We start from the raw sequence: 18,224 nt of genomic DNA, 5'->3' as shown, positions 1-18,224 counted from the left end.
ACTCTCGGGGTGTGCGCTTGGGCAACGCATTTCAGGACTGCTCCATTCACCGGCACCTAGTCAATGGAATAATTCCCGACAACAACACTTTAACAATCGGAAAACTTCACTCTGCCAATCTCGGTAATCGGCCCTGCGTCAAGAGCCTCTATAAGCAGGGAATGGGATGGAAGATGGAATAGAAGACAGATTTTGGAATGGAAGATGTCAAGGGTGGAAAGGAATGGAAGATCTTGATGATGGGATGGAAGACAATCTTCTATCATTCCATCCCAATTCCATCATTAACTTTCTAACGCTTTATCAAGACATGCAAAATATTACGTTGCTTGCTGAAATAATTCGATTTTCGGTTCGTATTAAACCAACGGGACTGTTGTCTGACGCGTATTTGTCAAACCTATTGTCGTTAGGCAGAATTGACCAATCAGAAAGTAATAAACAATTCACACTTCTTCCAAGAGGAGGAAACTTCTTGACGTTTGACAGCATTCCATCATACGACACTTGTGTTCTATGTTTGGAGATTCTTGTGGGTTGGTTAGGCTACATGCAATGCAGTTTATGCAATCTTTTGTAGCTGCCACCCATCAGTACTAGTGTTTTTGTTTGTGAAACTCACGCAGGACTAACTTCAACCATATCATCCGATGATGATGACTTTAACTTGTGCTTTTATTACACCAATTGTCCGCGATGCTTCTCAATTAAGTATTTTGGTTACTTTTTTATCTTCTCCAACGTAGACTACTAGGCTACTACAGTTTCTTTAACTTTGCTACGTGTTGTTTCTTTCTGTATTATAGAATCAATCTACGCTTCTAGTTCTGACACCAAACGGTACGTAATCCTTAGGAAAATACTGCTGTTAAACTTTTAGCTTAAATTTAGCCTATGGTTTTTAAATTTATTTGTGGCATATTCAACGCGGATATCACAAAATGTGAAGATGGAAGATGAAATAGAAGATGGAAGAGATTTCTGAGATGGAATGGAAGATTTCTAAGATGGAATGGAAATGGAATGGAAGAAAATCTCAGGATGGAAGATGGAAAAAACGTCTTCCATTCATGGGCGTCCGCAGGTTTTCGGTTAGGGTGGGTCAAGGTGGGTTCACTTTCACCGTCAAGGATTCCAAGTCCGGAAATCTGAATGATTTATTAAGTTTTAGAATTAAAGCTGGTGATGGAATTTTGAAAGATCACATGGAGCACGCAAGTGACAATGCTAAGTATACATCGGCTCGTATACAAAACGAGATGATAAGTTTGTGTGAAGAAACGTTTAGAGATGAAATTGTTACTGAAGCTAACAATTCCGTTGGCTTCTCAATCTTAGCGGATGAGACCGCTGACATTTCGGGAAAAGAGCAACTGACTATTGGAGTGAGGTTTTTCCACAAAAAAATCTTGTCATTCGAGAAGAGTTTCTTGGTTTTGCGTCACTGAACGAAATGGACGCAGAAACGATTGCAGGGACAATAATAAATCAGTGTAATAAGTAGGCCTACGGTCTAAATTTAAATAAACTACAGTACGTGGTCAAGGATACGATGGATGCTCCACTATGGCAGGCAAACAAAATGGAGTAGGCTACGCAGGCACGTATTAGAAGCGAGTAGGCCTATCTGTTGGCAGTATTTGTCCACTGTTCACCCCATCGCCTTAACCTCGTGGTCAACAATCTGAATGCAGTTTCGGATGTACGGAACACTATTGGAACAGTGAAGGCTATAATAAATTTTTTTAGAGAGAGCCCGAAACGAAGATGCCTAATACCAAACACGCCATTGTTATGTGAAACGAGGTGGAGCGCGAAATATAAAAGGATAAGACTCTTCGCGGAAAATTTCACCAAAATTCACAGGCAGTTGGAGAATTTAGCGCAGCACGAATCGAATGCAAAGGGACGGCAGACCGCACACCAGCTGCGGACCGCTTCTGGAACCGCTACTTTTGTAGTAACGCTATAGGTTTTGGAGCCTGTCACCCAAGTCCTTCAGGCAGTCCAACTGAACATGTTAGGTGTCAAGAAGCACATTGACAAACTCGTATCAATGTTTTGTGATTATCGGCAAAATGCAGAAACACTTTTTGCAGAAAACATTTATACAGCGGCATTGAAGTCAGCCGAAGAAATCAGTGTCACCATATCTGTCCCACGGCAATGTGTCCGTCAAGTATTCAGAGCAAATACTGGTGGCACCCATAGGCGTAGCCAGGGGGGGGCGAAAGGGGCCATGGCCCTCCCCAAATTTTCAAAGTTTGGATTCCGAAGTTGAGCCCTTTGTTGAAAATATAACGAAATTTGTAGAAATTTATAACGTTTTCCAAGACATCTGGCCATTAACACCCCAAGGACTTGTTTTAGACACACAGAAAGACACCAATAAAGTTTGCAAATCGTAAATCGCGCAAAATTTACTCGATTTACGTTTCTTTTAACTAATTTGTGGAAGCAATTTCAGAATGGCTTACTCTGTTGGGTTTTTGTGTACCGTAGCTGAGTTTTTGGTGTTTTCTAATTTTAGCCGCAGTTTTTGCCCGTTCGTGTGTAGGAGCTACCTTTAATAAGTTAATAGCTGTTTATCTGCTAATATATTTCATACAAATATTACCCTAAAAGTGTTTCCAGAAAGCGCTATAATCCATTATTTAAGTGTAATTTTGCAAAAATTTTCCGGGGGAGCATGCCCCCGGACCCCCCTAAATACGCGTGCCTTCGGCACGCTCTAACCCCCACCAGTTTTATTGCTTCCCCTTGCTCAAGCCACCAGGATACGCCACTGCACATCAGGTAGTGATGTCTTAAATCAAACACTTTGTCGTTCTCTTCAATTCATCAAATATTTGCCCCCCCCCCAAATTTTTTTCCTGGCTACGCCACTGGTGGCACCAGTGAGGAATACTATCGCCGCTCCATTTACGTTCCTTACATGGACTCTTTAATCCAGTCTCTGAAAAGCCGCTTCTCTGAGACAAACATGCCGGCATTCATGTTATACCGACTGCATCCAGCGCAGATGGAAGAATTTGACTGTTCAGACTACAAAGCCCTGGTCAAAACCATACACCAATTCTACAACTTTGACAATTTTCAGCAGGACACCATGTCGTGGTATGACATAACCATAAAAGGAAAATTTCCTCAGTCCGAAGACCAGGAAGAATTGGAATTTGTGGACTTGGTGAAAAACATGGAACTTTTTTTAGCCGTACGTCAAGCGATGATAACATTACTGACCCTCCCCGCCACTACTTGTACGGTAGAAAGATCATTCAGCACAATGAGGCGGGTCAAAACATAGCTCAGATCAACCATGTCTGACGACAGGCTATCTGGGCTGTGTATGATGACTGTCCACAGAAGCCGAATAAACTCGGACAAAAATTCGTTCATCCAAAAAGTCATCAAAAAATTCGGCAAAGACCCACGTCGACTTCACTTTTTATTCAAGAACTGAATAACTAAATTGGTGGCTGATTGTTCTTTTCTGTATGATTCAATGTTACGAACAGCTTCATTGAATTCATGCCTATTTTTGCATGTTCTCGCTTTTTCATTTTTCATCCAACAATTTTCCAGGGGGGGGTCAGCTGACCCCATTTGCCCCTATGTGCGAACGCCCATGCTTCCATTCCATCCCATACCCTGTCTACAAGCAGGCTATGCGAAACTACCAGGCTGACAAATGACATTTGTCAGTCCGAGGATAAAGATTCAAAAACTAACCAGCCATAGGGAACTATACACAAGCAATGAGCTAAGCAGGCTATCAAATAAAATTTAAACTACTGTAGGGCCTATGCCTGGACAATTAATTCGTAATGTGGTGGAAATCTATATATTCTATTCCGGATTTTAATGAGAGCTTTTAGCTTGGATTTGAATGGAAGAAAGTAATTTGCCAAAACGTTTTCAGATGTTGAGCAATTTATAAAAAAATCACTTGAACTTGTTGCTCGCTCTGCATCTGAAAACCTATCTGATGATAGCCTAATATATACTGTACAGTAATCGTAAAGAGCAGCGGACATGCAAACCTCAGCTAATATCATATTCGATTGAACATGTTTGCCAAAGCAAAGTTGATAAAAAAAGCTAGTTTAGCCTTCTACAAAAACTCTTTCAAAAATTAAATTTGCGTCTGTTGTCAAACGAAAAAATCATCCAAACGAGAGGAGTGAAATCATTGGAAGCTAAAGTGGAACCAATATAGTTACACTTTTGACGTAACATTGGCGTGAAATCAGGCGCGGATCTATGGGGGGGCCCAAGGGGCCCGGGCCCCCCCGAAATTTTGTGAGAAATTGTTGAATGGTTTGATATGCTTCTAAACAGCTGATATTAGTCCCACAGCGGACTTAACTTATCCCGGGGGGGGGGGGGATTATTTTTTGTTATTATTAAAGTTTAAATTATCCATCGATTATACATTTTAATAGCAACATTTGTTGGAGCTGGCTCAACTGAAACCAATGCTGAGCCGAATGACGTCAGTTTAAACAATCTGAAACCTGAATTGTTTTTAGTCTTCATCATAATTTCAATCAATTAGCCTACACTGCATACAGGGTTTTAAACCAGATTTCAAGTTGACTTTGCATGCTTAGCAATTTTTATTCCAGCAAAATTTATTGATGAACATGGCTGTTTTAATGTCTATTTTATAGCATATCGTATATGTCGTAGTATCATTGTTCACAGTGGCGTAGCCAGGGGGGAGGGGTTACAACCCCCCCTTTGGCACGCGTGTGAGGTCACGATATTGAAAATGATGCTTTCAGTGTCTATGTCTCTAAAACAAAGTTTGCCTAATTTTAAGCGAAACTGCATTAAAATAGCGAGTTTTGTCAATACCAAACATTTAAACATCTCAGCCAGGAATTAGCAACAAGAAAATATAGAGACTTAGCTTTATTACCGAAAAAATGCCGAAGAAAACATGATCTTATCCTTTTGATATGCCACCGGACAGCACCATTTTACAGGAATATTTATACCCATATTTTTGTTGAAAATGCTCTCAGAATGCACCAAATTCAAAGTAATTGATTAAACTACCATTCAACGTTTTATAAGCAGAGAAAACTTTTTCTCGAATCCTGGAAAATTTCATGATCAGATCACCGCTTCAATGCGTGATGGAAATCTACAGATAAATCTGCATCAAGCATTGCAGAGTGCAAAAAACAGTGTTGCAGAACGCGTTTTCGAATATTAAATTCTCATCAGTGCAACTACGTTTGTGAACGCAATAACAACGGTTAAATTTAAACTCAATACAATACATTAGGCCTACAAACATTATAAGGACATATTCTCAGTGTTCAATTGAATATTAATAAATCCAGAGACATCAGAAAATCACTTCCCGCATGCAACATTGTTTTTTGCACTCTGCAATGCCTGATGCAGATTTATCTGTAGATTTCCATCACGCATTGAAGCGGTGATCTGATCATGAAATTTTCTGGGGTTCGAGAAAAAGTTTTCTCTGCCTATAAAACGTTGAATGGTAGTTTAATCAATTATTTCTGAAAGTTCCTTGGTTTCATATTATCTGAATTCAAAGTAATTTTTCAAAATTTTCTGGGGGAGGCCCCCCCAGACCCCCCGCCGCTGGGTGTCGCCTTCGGCAAACACGCCGTCAGGCTTCGCCCGCCGGCCGTCAAAACCCCCCAAATTCCTGGCTACACCACTGATTGTTCATATCTGCTTAATCTTTTTCTTACTTTTTAATTCATTTTCAAATTTTCTGCCCCCCCCCCAAAAAAAGACTCCTAGATCCGCGCCTGCGTGAAATGCAAAAGGTGGACTTTAACAATGCCTGCAGTTGATAAATAAACCGTCCTGCCCGCTGTTAGATACACCTCCGTCTTTATTTCGCCAAACGAACGTAGCTGATGAAAAAGAACGTCATCAAACAACGTGAACGCACGCTTGGGACAGGCTAATACGAATAAAAAGTTAATAATTATGCTGTAAGTTACGCTACGTATGAATTGACGCAACTATGGCACGTTTATACATTGTTGTAGAATTCTGTGATTCTTCAGGTTGCACTTCTGCTTTGTGTAGTGTGGAGGGATCATTTTTTCGGAAGAATGGGAGAAGGTGAAGAGAAAGACATCCCTCCTTTTGAGGAATTTGTGTAATCAGTAAATCCGCTATCCGAGTCGCTGAAACAAAGCAATTATTTAAGAACATACTCGATACGTTTATGTCATAAGCAAGATGCCAACGATATCTGAACTCGTGTTCGATATAGCTTTAAACTTGGACCGTTGAAAAGGAAATCAGGTCGGGTGGCATAAGAAATCAGGGCTCAAAACGTGCTGTTGTAGCACCTCTCATAAAACAAAAAGACGGTGGGATGGATGCAGTGGCGTAGTCTGACTCAATTGATTGGAGGGACACTCAAGAAGCAACAATATGTAACTAGGCATGAAAGTTTGACCTATATAGGAATTTTTTAGTAAATTAAATTTTAGCATAGCCTACCTATTATCTAACAAACGCATCTGTGAAACTTGGCCATTACCACTTTTCTAAATTTGGTCTATGTACAAACTCATATTTCTAAATCTGGTCTATGTACAATAGGGTGGGGTGTGGTACTCGATTTCGGACGTTTCTGTCCTGAAGCGCTTTGCGCTGACGCTGATTAATTTGTACGCATGCTTTGTTTGCCACAGTTGAGTTCTGTCTTGTGTACTGAGCTGCAGTTGCTTTGTTTAGTTTAACCTTTAGTAGAAGTGTTGTTTGCTGAGTTTTGTGAGTTAACCTTATTGTGTTTTAGGTTTATGCAACTTCTTAGTTAATTAAAACCAACTTTGTTTGTGTGATTAAATGTATGGTATTACATGGGGTGAACCAAAAATTTTGATTTGTCTCGTTGATATTTCTTGTGGAACAACATAAAACGACCAGAAACCAAATTTGAGGAAATTTTGACCTTGGGAACCTACCCACTTTTGGAGTTGAAAATTCTGCCTTTTTCGAAAAATATGCAAAACATGCTTATGAAAATAGAACTTTAAAGACACTTTTTTTGGCTAGATCTTCAATATACTATTTTGCATTGCACTAATACTGACTTGGACTAGCTTCTAATACAAGTTTTTTTTAGGTTTTGAGATTCGATTGCTTTAACTTTTTTGCAAAAACATGCAATTTTTTCCAAAAATCGAATAGCCTACCATTGCATTTTAAAATCAGTTTTGGCAATATAAAATGATAGTCATTGTTCACGAAATTATGGCCAACTTATCTGTCTCCGTATTGTGACAGATTGTCGCGCAATCGTGACGTCATCATTGCAATGCACTGTCACGCTTGAGCGACAATCTCTCGTCATTCTTTCTCTAATTTACTAACTTGTGTTTTCCAAACGTGTTGCGTCTTTCTTTTACGATGTGTGAATCTAACGGACGGACATAATAAGAGTGTGAAGTGACTATTCCACATCACAATTGAACCCGTCTCTTGTTAACAATATACCATCAATCTTCACTCAACACATGTGGAACTTGAGTCGAAAGTTAGGAAGAAGACAGGTTGGATAGCAGCTCATATACATAGCGGTTATCAAAAAGAGAGAACATCTTCAATTGTGTGGCTCTGGTCACTTCAATCGTGAGGCTGCAGTTACCATCTTCAATTGTGTTAAACGGGATGGCACTTCAATCGTGAGTCTGTAGTTACCGTACCCATCTTCAATTGTGTGGCTCTGGTCACTTTAATCGTGAAGCTACAAGAATTGTTTTTTGCTGGTGTTGTAAAACGCATATTGCTGGCCAACCGAAGCGGCCAAAGAACAGCAATCGAAAAAGCGAAACCAGATTTCCAGCTAGAGAAGTCACTAATTCTACTGTGGGGCAGTATAGGCCTAAGCACGGTTACTTTATACTGCCTGAAGCGGCTGGGGAACGGTCACCAGACCAACAATCCGTCGACGATCGAACTGTCCGAGGAGAGCAAGAAACTATGATATTCTACCGACCACCAAGACGAAGCGCGCGACGCCATTTTGAAACTGGATCACGTGGACAAGGGGTGCGACGCTTCTCCTAAAAGCAGTGGTGCGAGGACTATTTCCTGCCTCTGGTCAGTGTGCTACTTATTTGATTGTGTATGTTATAAAGCTTTTATAGCAAATTTGTGTAGACTACCGGTACTGATATTTAGTAGTGAGGGATTAATTTGTTGATTACCGTACATTAATCTATTTACTAATTACTGAAATAACTATGAGTGCCGCTTCCCTTGAGGACTGTCTGTGGGTCTCGGGCGGGCTGGAGAGTGTACAGGGGCCGGTCCGCCGCTCTTTGGTGGGGCGAGGTGGATCTGTCGCGGAGAGTGGGGCCACCGTAGCGCGGCCACCGGTGAGTGGACCAGTACAATCACAATTGCCCTCAGAGGTCGGTAGAGAGGAAGTTAAACAGGAAGTGTTAGGGCTACAGAATGACAGGGAAGCACGTCAACGAAGGCGTCAGCTACTTAGTGACATCAGTGCGGCCACGAGACAGCTTGGGGAACTAAGAAGCAGAGACGAAGTGATAGAATTTGAATCACAGCATGTCAAGGCTCTAGATTGGAGGGTTAGAGACTTTTGTGCCATTACGCAGAAAGAGGACTCCGAACCTCGTGTCGCCCCCGATTTTGAGATGTTGGTGAGGAGATGTAAGGAACGGTGGGAGGAGCTAACAGACTCGCTCCCAGTAAATTCAGCTTCCCTGCCAAACATAACCATTGGGGTTCCTCCCTCATCTGCAGGGAAAAGCAGAAGGTCTGCGCATATTCTAGCTCAGATTGATCTAGAAACTCAATTAGAACAGATTCAAATTGAGAACCGCTTAGATGAGGCGCGAGAGACAAGGAAATTGAAGGAGGCCCGAGAACAGGAAGCCCGAGAAGAGCGTAAGCTGGCCAGAGAGCTTAAGGAGGCCCGGGAACAGGAAGCCCGAGAAGAGCGTAAGCTGGCCAGAGAGCTTAGGGAGTTACAAATACGTGCAAGCTTGCAGAAGCAGATGGCCATGTCGGAATGCTATACAGAGAAGACACATAGCTTGAGGAGTTATCGCACGCGGGATTCCAAGACGAGCGCCCAGGTGAAAGATGGTCCCCATCTCAAGGAAAGCGAGAAACCAAAAAAAGCCCCTCACTCAGTGTTGTCTAAATTCTGTGCCCATATGGAGGCTGCTAACGAAGCAGACGAGTTAATGGCCCCTAGCTTAAATGTACCTGTCTATGAGAGACCTATTAGACCTCCGCCAGGATTTACTGATACTACTAGGTATATCCCTAAGGGTAGTGCAGTCCATGATGGGTATCATGGCTTACCCCTGCATGAAAGTGACGTGATGGCAAGGAGAGAACAGAAACCGCCCCTAGCCTACGACGGAGCGTGCGAAAAGGCGTCAAGGAAGGACTATCTTGATATGGCCTCGCTTATAAAATATGACGGATTTTCTATGCCCTTTATTGTTTTTAGAAACGAGATAAATGCTTTGTTAGAAAAATGCCCGTATGAGGATATGAAACTGAGCTTGATTAGAGCAGCATGTATTAAAACTGCTGCGCAAGACCTAAGCTTGGTGATCAGTAGCACCCCGGGTTACAACGAAGCAATGCGTGCTAATATGGCATTGGAGCGTTTGTCTTTAAGATTTTCTGTTCGCGGCGGTTTTAATTCTGAGGCTTGTGTTAAAAGTATCCGATTTGGACCGCGTGTGTCGGGGGCTGACATTACTGGTTGGCGCAAGTTTCGGGCAGAATTACTAGATTGCCAAATATATGCGGCAGCATACAAGCGGTTGGACTACCTTGAAGGGAAATTTGTCTGTGATCTAGCTAAACATTTGCCCGTTTATGCGCGTCAACGCTTCATTGATTTCTTAGGTGATAAATTTGGTGGTACAGCGGACCCTTCCTTTGATAGTTTGTTGCAATTTGTCATTGCGGAAGAAAATGCGAAATCAATTAACCGACTTTGGCGTTTGGTTAATGAGTGAGGACCATAAGTCGAGCAATAACCATTCTGTTGGTAAGTCGGAGAGTAAAAGGGACGCGGGTGCATTTCAAGTGAAACATACGGCGGCCAAGGTTGACGGCTATGGTAATATAAATTCCGCAACGTCAAAAACGAGTGTCTCGTTGTGTGAGTGTTGCCTTTCGTTGTGTGAATGTGGATCATGGTTTGGAGGTATGTCCTCGTTTGCAGGGTATGACTGTGGAAAAGCGTGAAGAGTTTTTTTACAAGCATTGGCTCTGTTATAATTGTAGAGGAAAGCATCGGGCTAGAGATTGTCGCTATGCCTTGAACTGTGATCAGTGTCAGGATGCTAACTATAAAACGCCGAAGCATTTCGCTATGTTGCATGAATGGGTCGTTAGTGAAAGGTCAGTAACCAAACCAGTTCCAAAGAAGGTACGCGAGTCCGCTGTGGACAAAGTTGACAAGTCTGCGGTTCATAAAATTGGAGTTCAAAGTAGAGAAAAATCAGTCTCTTTGAGAAATGTGAAAGTGACACCTTGTAAAGTTTTAAACCGAACAGTTGCTGTGAAGGTCATAAACCCGGCAACTGGCTTAGAAAAGTTGGTGTACTGTCAGCTTGATTATGGATCCCAGATAACGCTGGTATCAAAATCTTTGTGTGCAGAGTTGGGGTTACAGCCCTATGAAAACATTTCCTTTACCATGAAAACCTTGAACGGTGACGCGAAAGTTGATACTGGTTTGGTCAAATTTGTGGTAAAATCGTTGTCGACTGGTGAGAGCTTTAACATAGATAATGTTGTTTGTTCGACGCCATGGAGCGATGACATTGAAACCTTGCCCCATAAGCAAGAATTGAGTGGTTACAGACATTTTGATGACATTAGTGTGTTTGAATTAGAAAATCGTCAGACTGTGGACATTTTGATAGGCGATGATTGTCCATTCTTGTTAACTGTGCTTGAAGAGCGAGTTGGTAAAACGTTGTATGAGCCACACGCGATCAATACACCGTTGGGATGGCTAGCCGGTGGAGGGCGGTCTCCTCTCTGTTCGGACAGTCGTGTGACAGTCAGGAAAGTACAGGTTCGCGATGATCTTGAGAACGTGGACTGGTTAAAACGTGAAAATTTGACGCGCGACTGCATTGTTGATGAATTAAGGCAGGAGTTAAAGGAGGCCACGCTGGCAGATTCGCGGCAGAGCATGTCATTCGCTGATAAGTTTTGGGGTCACTGGACAGATTTCTACCTACCTAAGTTGCGGGGTCGAAGAAAATGGAGAGACATCTGTCGCAATTTAGAACCCGGAGACTTGGTCCTGGTATGGGATATGAACAATCGGCCTAAACGAGGGGACTACCGAGTCGGCAGAGTGGTTGAAATTTTACCGCAGCATCGAAAGGGTAAAGAGTTTGTGAGAAGGGTGAGGGTGGCTGTGGTAGCATGGGACACTAACACAAAGAAGTCGCACGTTGAAACCGTGCTTCGTGATATTTCTTGCGTTGCTCCGGCAGAGGGCGCGCGGGCACGCACTGCTGTGCTCGCTCCAGTTGGTTCGGGCCCCCCAGATGGACGTTAAGGGACGTCACTCATAGAAAATGTGTTCACTTTTTTTATTAATGTTTAATTGTTTATGACTTGTGTGATGTATGATGCTTATGCTCGCTGTTTACAAATTAAATAGATACAGTCTGGTTGGAACCGTATGTATTTATCAACTACATATTGTCACTTTGAGTTATGCCAATATCGCTTACAGCAAATTTGCTTGTGATACCTGTGACTAAGCTGAGCATCTTATTCATTCTTTCACATTTAATTTAGTATCTTCATATGACAACTTTGTTTTTGTATAACTTTAGGTGTATGGTGTGTTAGTACTGTAATGTCGTGTGAGCATGGTCAGTTTTAAATACCTTCAGATAGCAGTGCGGGACTACAGGTTCATCTACATGACTATGTCGTATGTATGTTATTTTCTACGACAATATTATGCGGTATTGCTATTATGTTTAATGTGTGTTAGGTATGGCCAATGATGAGTAATTTCGTTTAGGTAAAAATAATGATATTGTAATATTCATCTTGGAGGCTGCTATGTTCACGAAATTATGGCCAAGTTATCTGTCTCCGTATTGTGACAGATTGTCGCGCAATCGTGACGTCATCATTGCGATGCACTGTCACGCTTGAGCGACAATCTCTCGTCATTCTTTCTCTAATTTACTAACTTGTGTTTTCCAAACGTGTTGCGTCTTTCTTTTACGATGTGTGAATCTAACGGACGGACGTAATAAGAGTGTGAAGTGACTATTCCACATCACAATTGAACCCGTCTCTTGTTAACAATATACCATCAATCTTCACTCAACACATGTGGAACTTGAGTCGAAAGTTAGGAAGAAGACAGGTTGGATAGCAGCTCATATACATAGCGGTTATCAAAAAGAGAGAACAGTCATGCAAAATCAACTGGATTCAACAGTCAATGATTCAATTTTAACACAAATATACTAGCACTTGATTTTAGTGTTAACAGTATCTACAAATGTGCTTGGCTGTAGTGCGCCTTTGTGTCTGCTACAGGAATCAGATTCCTGGAAGCTATACCAGCACGAATGAATCCATTTCTTCTATCAAATCCACACACTTTGTACGATGCATCAGTCACCAATTTCACAATTCTTTCTATTGATTGGGAGTGGTTTGGATAGCTTTTCGCTTCTATTTTGCTTTCACGACATGAGATGATGCCATCAGATGTAGTCGTGGTTGTGAAGATAGGTTCATAACATAAATATACGGTGATGTCGGAATAATGGTTGGCCTCATCGTTGGAACAACAAACTTCCAAACGGATCTATCACCAATATTTGCCCCATTGCGAATTTTCAATATTGCCATGACTGCATTTTCTCGAACTTTTTTGAAGTCATCCGCAAGCATTGCCATTATCACATTTTCAGAGTGTGCTGCGGTCGTAGAAGTAACTACACTCCGTGCTGGGATGCAGAGTGCGAGCGCCTCTACCAATCTTTTGTTAGCTCTTCAGATGGTCAAACAACACCCTCAGCCGCCAAGGCTCTTCTGGAAAGACTCGATGCAAAAAGAAAAGAACGCTGGACAGAGACTATCCAATCTATCGATCTCTCGCACTCAAGCCGTACAGCGTGGAGCACACTCAATAACCTTACGGGACGATCAAGACAATCACCCCGACAATGTCCCATTCCTGCTAATAAGATCGCATCGCAGGTAATAAAAAATGGGATATATAAGCCGTGTGGCCGTACCTCCGATCGGTTTGTTACCAAAGAAGTGACAAAGCTTTGGAAGATCAACACACCCGACCAGGAGAGCATTTCTAGCTCCTTCTCACGGAGCGAATTCAATGCTGCCCTCAAGCACCTAAAATCTGGTAAGGCCCCTGGTCCAGGCAGGATATGTCCAGAGCTTATCATGCAGGCTGGTTATGTTCTAAAGTCCTGGTTATGCGATTTCCTGTCGTCCTGCCTGCGCCGCCTCAAGATTCCTAAAGTATGGAGAAGATCTCTGGTCGTCGCAATCTCTAAGCCAAACAAACCACTAGACGATGCAAAGAGCTATCGTCCCATCTCCTTGCTCTGCATCCCTTTCAAGATCCTTGAGAGACTGATCTACGCCCGTGTCGAACCAATAATCGACCCACTGCTTCCCAAAGAACAAGCTGGTTTCCGACACGGGAGGTCAACTGTAGACCAAGTCACACTACTAACTCAGGATATTGAGGAGAGTTTCTCAGCAAAAAAGAAAGCAGGGGCTGTTTTTATTGACCTAACAGCAGCCTATGACACTGTTTGGCACCGTGGCCTAGTCTACAAGCTACTCCGTTTACTTTCTGACAGGCACATGGTCAAAATGACCATGGAACTCATCCACAACAGGAGTTTTACCCTTATCACCGGAAGCGGAAAACCAAGTAGACTGTGGCGACTCAAAAACGGTGTCCCACAGGGATCAGTCTTGGCTCCCCTTCTTTTCAACGTCTATACGCACGACCTACCATCAACAACATCTGACAAATATGCATATGCTGATGACTTGGCCATCTTGTACTCTGCAAAAGACTGGCAATCATTACAAACGACGTTGAGCCAAGACATGACGACCATATCTGGATACCTTCATCAATAGAAACTGAAGCTCAGCGAAAGTAAAACTGTGACGGCAGCCTTCCATCTCAACAACAGGTAGGCAAAACGTGACCTGAAAGTGACCGTTAACGACAAAATTCTGCCGCCCTGCCCAGAACCAACATACCTTGGGGTTACACTTGACAGGTCACTCACATACCGTTTACAGTCACTGCGCAAAAAGCTGACATCTCGCGTCGCCCTGCTGAGACGTCTGGCAGGCACAACTTGGGGTGCAGGTGCTGACACCTTGCGCACTGCAACCCTGGCTCTGGTTCACTCCACTGCTAAATACTGCGCCCCTGCCTGGTGCCGCAGTGCCCACACCCGCCTCATCGACGGCCCAATCAACGACGCATTGCGAACTGTGACTGAAGACTAGGCCTAAATGCCTGCGCCCAACTCCAACAGAGTAGCCTACTTACCAATCCTTGCAGGCATCCAACCTGCTAAGCTCCGCCGAAAGGGAGCCATCATACACCTGGCTCGCCGGGCGGGGGATCCTATAACCACTTGCTCCATGCAAAACTCAACATCTCACCTCAGGAATCCCCATGGCAACTAAAGTCAAGACACCCCTTTGTGCCAGCTGCTGTTAAATTACTACATCCATTCAGCGATCATGCCATCAGCGCAGCACACTTCATGGAAGGTACTTGGAAAGCAGCATGGTGCGCCACCGACACCAAACTACATAGTTTTATACCCCACCCGGTGGCGCGCCCCCCTGGTATAGACCTGCTTCGGCCGACTTGGGTCAAGCTCAACAGAATCCGAACCGCAGTCGGTCGCTTCCATTCCAACATGCACAAGTGAGGTCTGGCTCCCTCATCGGCCTGCGAATGCGGCGCGGAGGAACAAACTGCTGACCATGTCGTTCTCGAATGTCCCATCTACAAGGCACCAAATGGAACGCATGGTATAGCAACGCTGGACGAAGCTACACTCACCTGGCTCTCCACCACATGCCCTGAAATTTGATCTAGTCTCAAACGAGAGAAGAAGACCGTCTCTATCAAATTGTCAGACAATTACGAAAGGGTAAACGACTATTCGACGCGGAAACTATTGAATGCGGGAATTATTGGCCTATACAAAACTAGATACTGTAACTTTTGACTTTGGTAAATTTTTAGAAAAAATCTAAGATTTTTACACTTTTTGTGATTCATTTCCCTACTTTAATTTGCATCTATTGGCCCCATATTGGGAAAAACACATAAGTAAACTAATAGTTTTAGGTATAAAAGAAATATTACAATATTATATCAACTTTAAATAATGCGAAAAAAACTTTAAAATTTTAGGGATTTTTTGAAATATTATGAAATTTCAACTCAAAAAGTGGGAAGATTCCTGTTGTCAAAAATCGCTGAAATTTTTTGTGTGATGTTTTCTCAAACCTCCACAAGAAATATCTGCGAGAGAATGCTCAAATCCAAAATTAGTACTTTTTCACCCCACCCTAAGTACAATAATGTACAAACTCATACGATATGCACAGACACAGTACGAAAAAGACTCGTGACATATGAAAATCAAATAGCCTAAATGTAGGCCTAATGAAAACTTAAAGCGGTAAATGAAGTGCGGAAAAATTTTACTCAAGTCACCAAGACTTTGAATAAAGTAGCCTCAGACATAGGCTACAACTGAATTTAGCATATAAATAAAGCAAATGCGAACTAAATCACAGAGTAGACCAAACTTACTTCACGGACACGACGCTAATTCTTGGCCGTTCATCTTTCGCTTTTTTACTTTTTCTCGTTTTTCCTGCCTTTCCTTTTAGTGACTATGCAAAACAAATGTACAAAAACGTTCCGTTAAAGATATATTGACACAAGTTTCAAGCAGTGGCAACTGAGCTGATCAAAAAAGGAAAATCGAAAAGGGAAACAGACAGGTTGCAGAAACACAGTTGACAAATGTCGGTACATTCTCGTTTCCAAAAAATGATACCGTAATCAAAATATGTTTATAAAGGCTGGCATGATCTATTATCAGATTTAAATAATAAAAAAAAGACAAAGTTCTAGACGTATCAAAATAAAAAACAGCCCTATTCAGGTAATCATATAACTTAATACCTAAATACCGTGTAATCATATAATAAAATCAATTTGCTACAAATGTAGTGTGCCCAGTCATGTCACTATGGGCTATACTGCAAAGAAGTGAGACCAGTAACGCATTGGATAGTTTAGGTTTAAAAAGTGCGCGAACATTTCAATATGTTCATAAAACTAATAGAGATATAAGTGGCCTAACTATCATGAAATACTTACACCACTCCTCGTAAAGGTTTGGTCTGGGTTAGAAGATTTGTTGTGGTCTTCAAGCGATTTTGCAACTAATTGTCCAACAGAACTAAAACCACCACTGATAGCGCTACTGAGCCGGTTTTGAGATTTACGAGCTCCTTCTCCTTTTGAACGCAATCCCGCAACAAATTCTATAAAACACAAAATGTGTTGTGCAGAAAAAAACAAGGATTTTAGATTATGGGGATGAGAAACTACATCTCCTATCGGCTAATCCGCAACACCAGATGGGTTATGTTATCTGATTCACAAAATAAGCTAAACCTTTTATGGGTTATAAAAAAGGAGTGACGCTGGTTTTAAACTAATTTAAGATGTTTTGTTGAAAACAAGCTAGTGGCAAGATGTAAAAAATTCTAATGTTGCTGGAAAAGCGGAGCTGCGCGTCCGGTAATGTGAAGTTCCAAATAAAAATTCACACCGTTGAATGTTCGTCTAGACTTAGACAAATCATTAATGGGCAACTTAGCCTAATTACTGATTTATAAACTGCAGACTATTTTCGTGCAATAAAAGGCGACTACATCTTGGCGTTCTCGCATTGGCCTGAGACGAGTTGTGATAGCAAAGCTTATGCTGCAATTGAAATTTGTATCGAAATAAGTCTATTATGCCTCCAAATTACTTATACAGTGACCGAAGAGAGATTTAAATCTGTCATTTTAGGTTTCTGTTCACAATTAAAACTTTTATTGCAGAATTTTTTGCTACGTCCCTTGTGTTTCGATAAAACTACAGCCTACTGTAAGTTGCCATAATTGTGCACAGAAACCTAAAACGACGGATTTAAAAGTCTTATCGGTCACTGTTTAACTAGGCCTGCTTTGGAGTTAGACTGCATAATAGACCCATTTCGATCAAAAGCAGACAATTGTAGCCAATTATTTGTAGGAAGTAGGCTATGACTATTTGAAAAATTATCTTTATGAAGTACCCGTGCTTTGAAACGACTCAAGATACTTTCTGTAATCTAACTTATGGCGATTTCAGACGGGAATATTGAAGAATAAAATTGATAGCAAACTCACCTTTGGTGGGTGCCTGCATATGGGTCCCATCGTTTCCAAACAAAATCCCTGCAGAAGATATATTTTAGTTGGGTAGCAGCGCAGACTCGGTGGAAAGACCAATGTGACTGCACTATCACACTGTTTGCAATTGTCACTGAAGGTGCTCATAAAAAATGTGATTGGTCTTTTTCTGCCTGATTTCACAATCCTGTTAGTAATGGTAGAAAACGCGTTTAAAGTGGTGCATGGAACTATGTGTTTAGCGAACAAATCCGTCTGGGCACTAGAATATACTATCAGCTTAGACCGAATTTTAACGAAAATTTTTTAAAGCGGTCATCAAGACTCACTATAGGCGGCATGCGTTTAAAAAATGTTGGTAGGGGTACCCCTGGCCTAGTCCGTAACTTTTGGAACGCAGCTGGTCACTGACATATTTTACCAACTTCAAAATCTTTTCCGATGAAAAATAAACTTAAGTTCATCCAAATATACGGAGCATTGGTTAGTGTTGAGCTAGCTAGTTGGTTAAAAACAATATATGTATTGTGCTAGTTTACAAAGCGACGGCTTTCAGCAACCAAATGTTATTTGAACATCGGAAATCAAACTAATGTGAGTTGTAGGCGACACAAAGTTGTTGCAATTTAACAACCTATAAACCACTAAATTCTATAGCCTACGTTCTGTCTGCCAATGTACGTTAGTTCGCTTCG

Source organism: Aplidium turbinatum, chromosome 6, assembly GCF_918807975.1.
Source record: "Aplidium turbinatum chromosome 6, kaAplTurb1.1, whole genome shotgun sequence".
In the NCBI taxonomy this organism is placed as follows: Eukaryota; Metazoa; Chordata; class Ascidiacea; order Aplousobranchia; family Polyclinidae; genus Aplidium; species Aplidium turbinatum.
Note: the sequence above shows the minus strand (reverse complement) of the source record.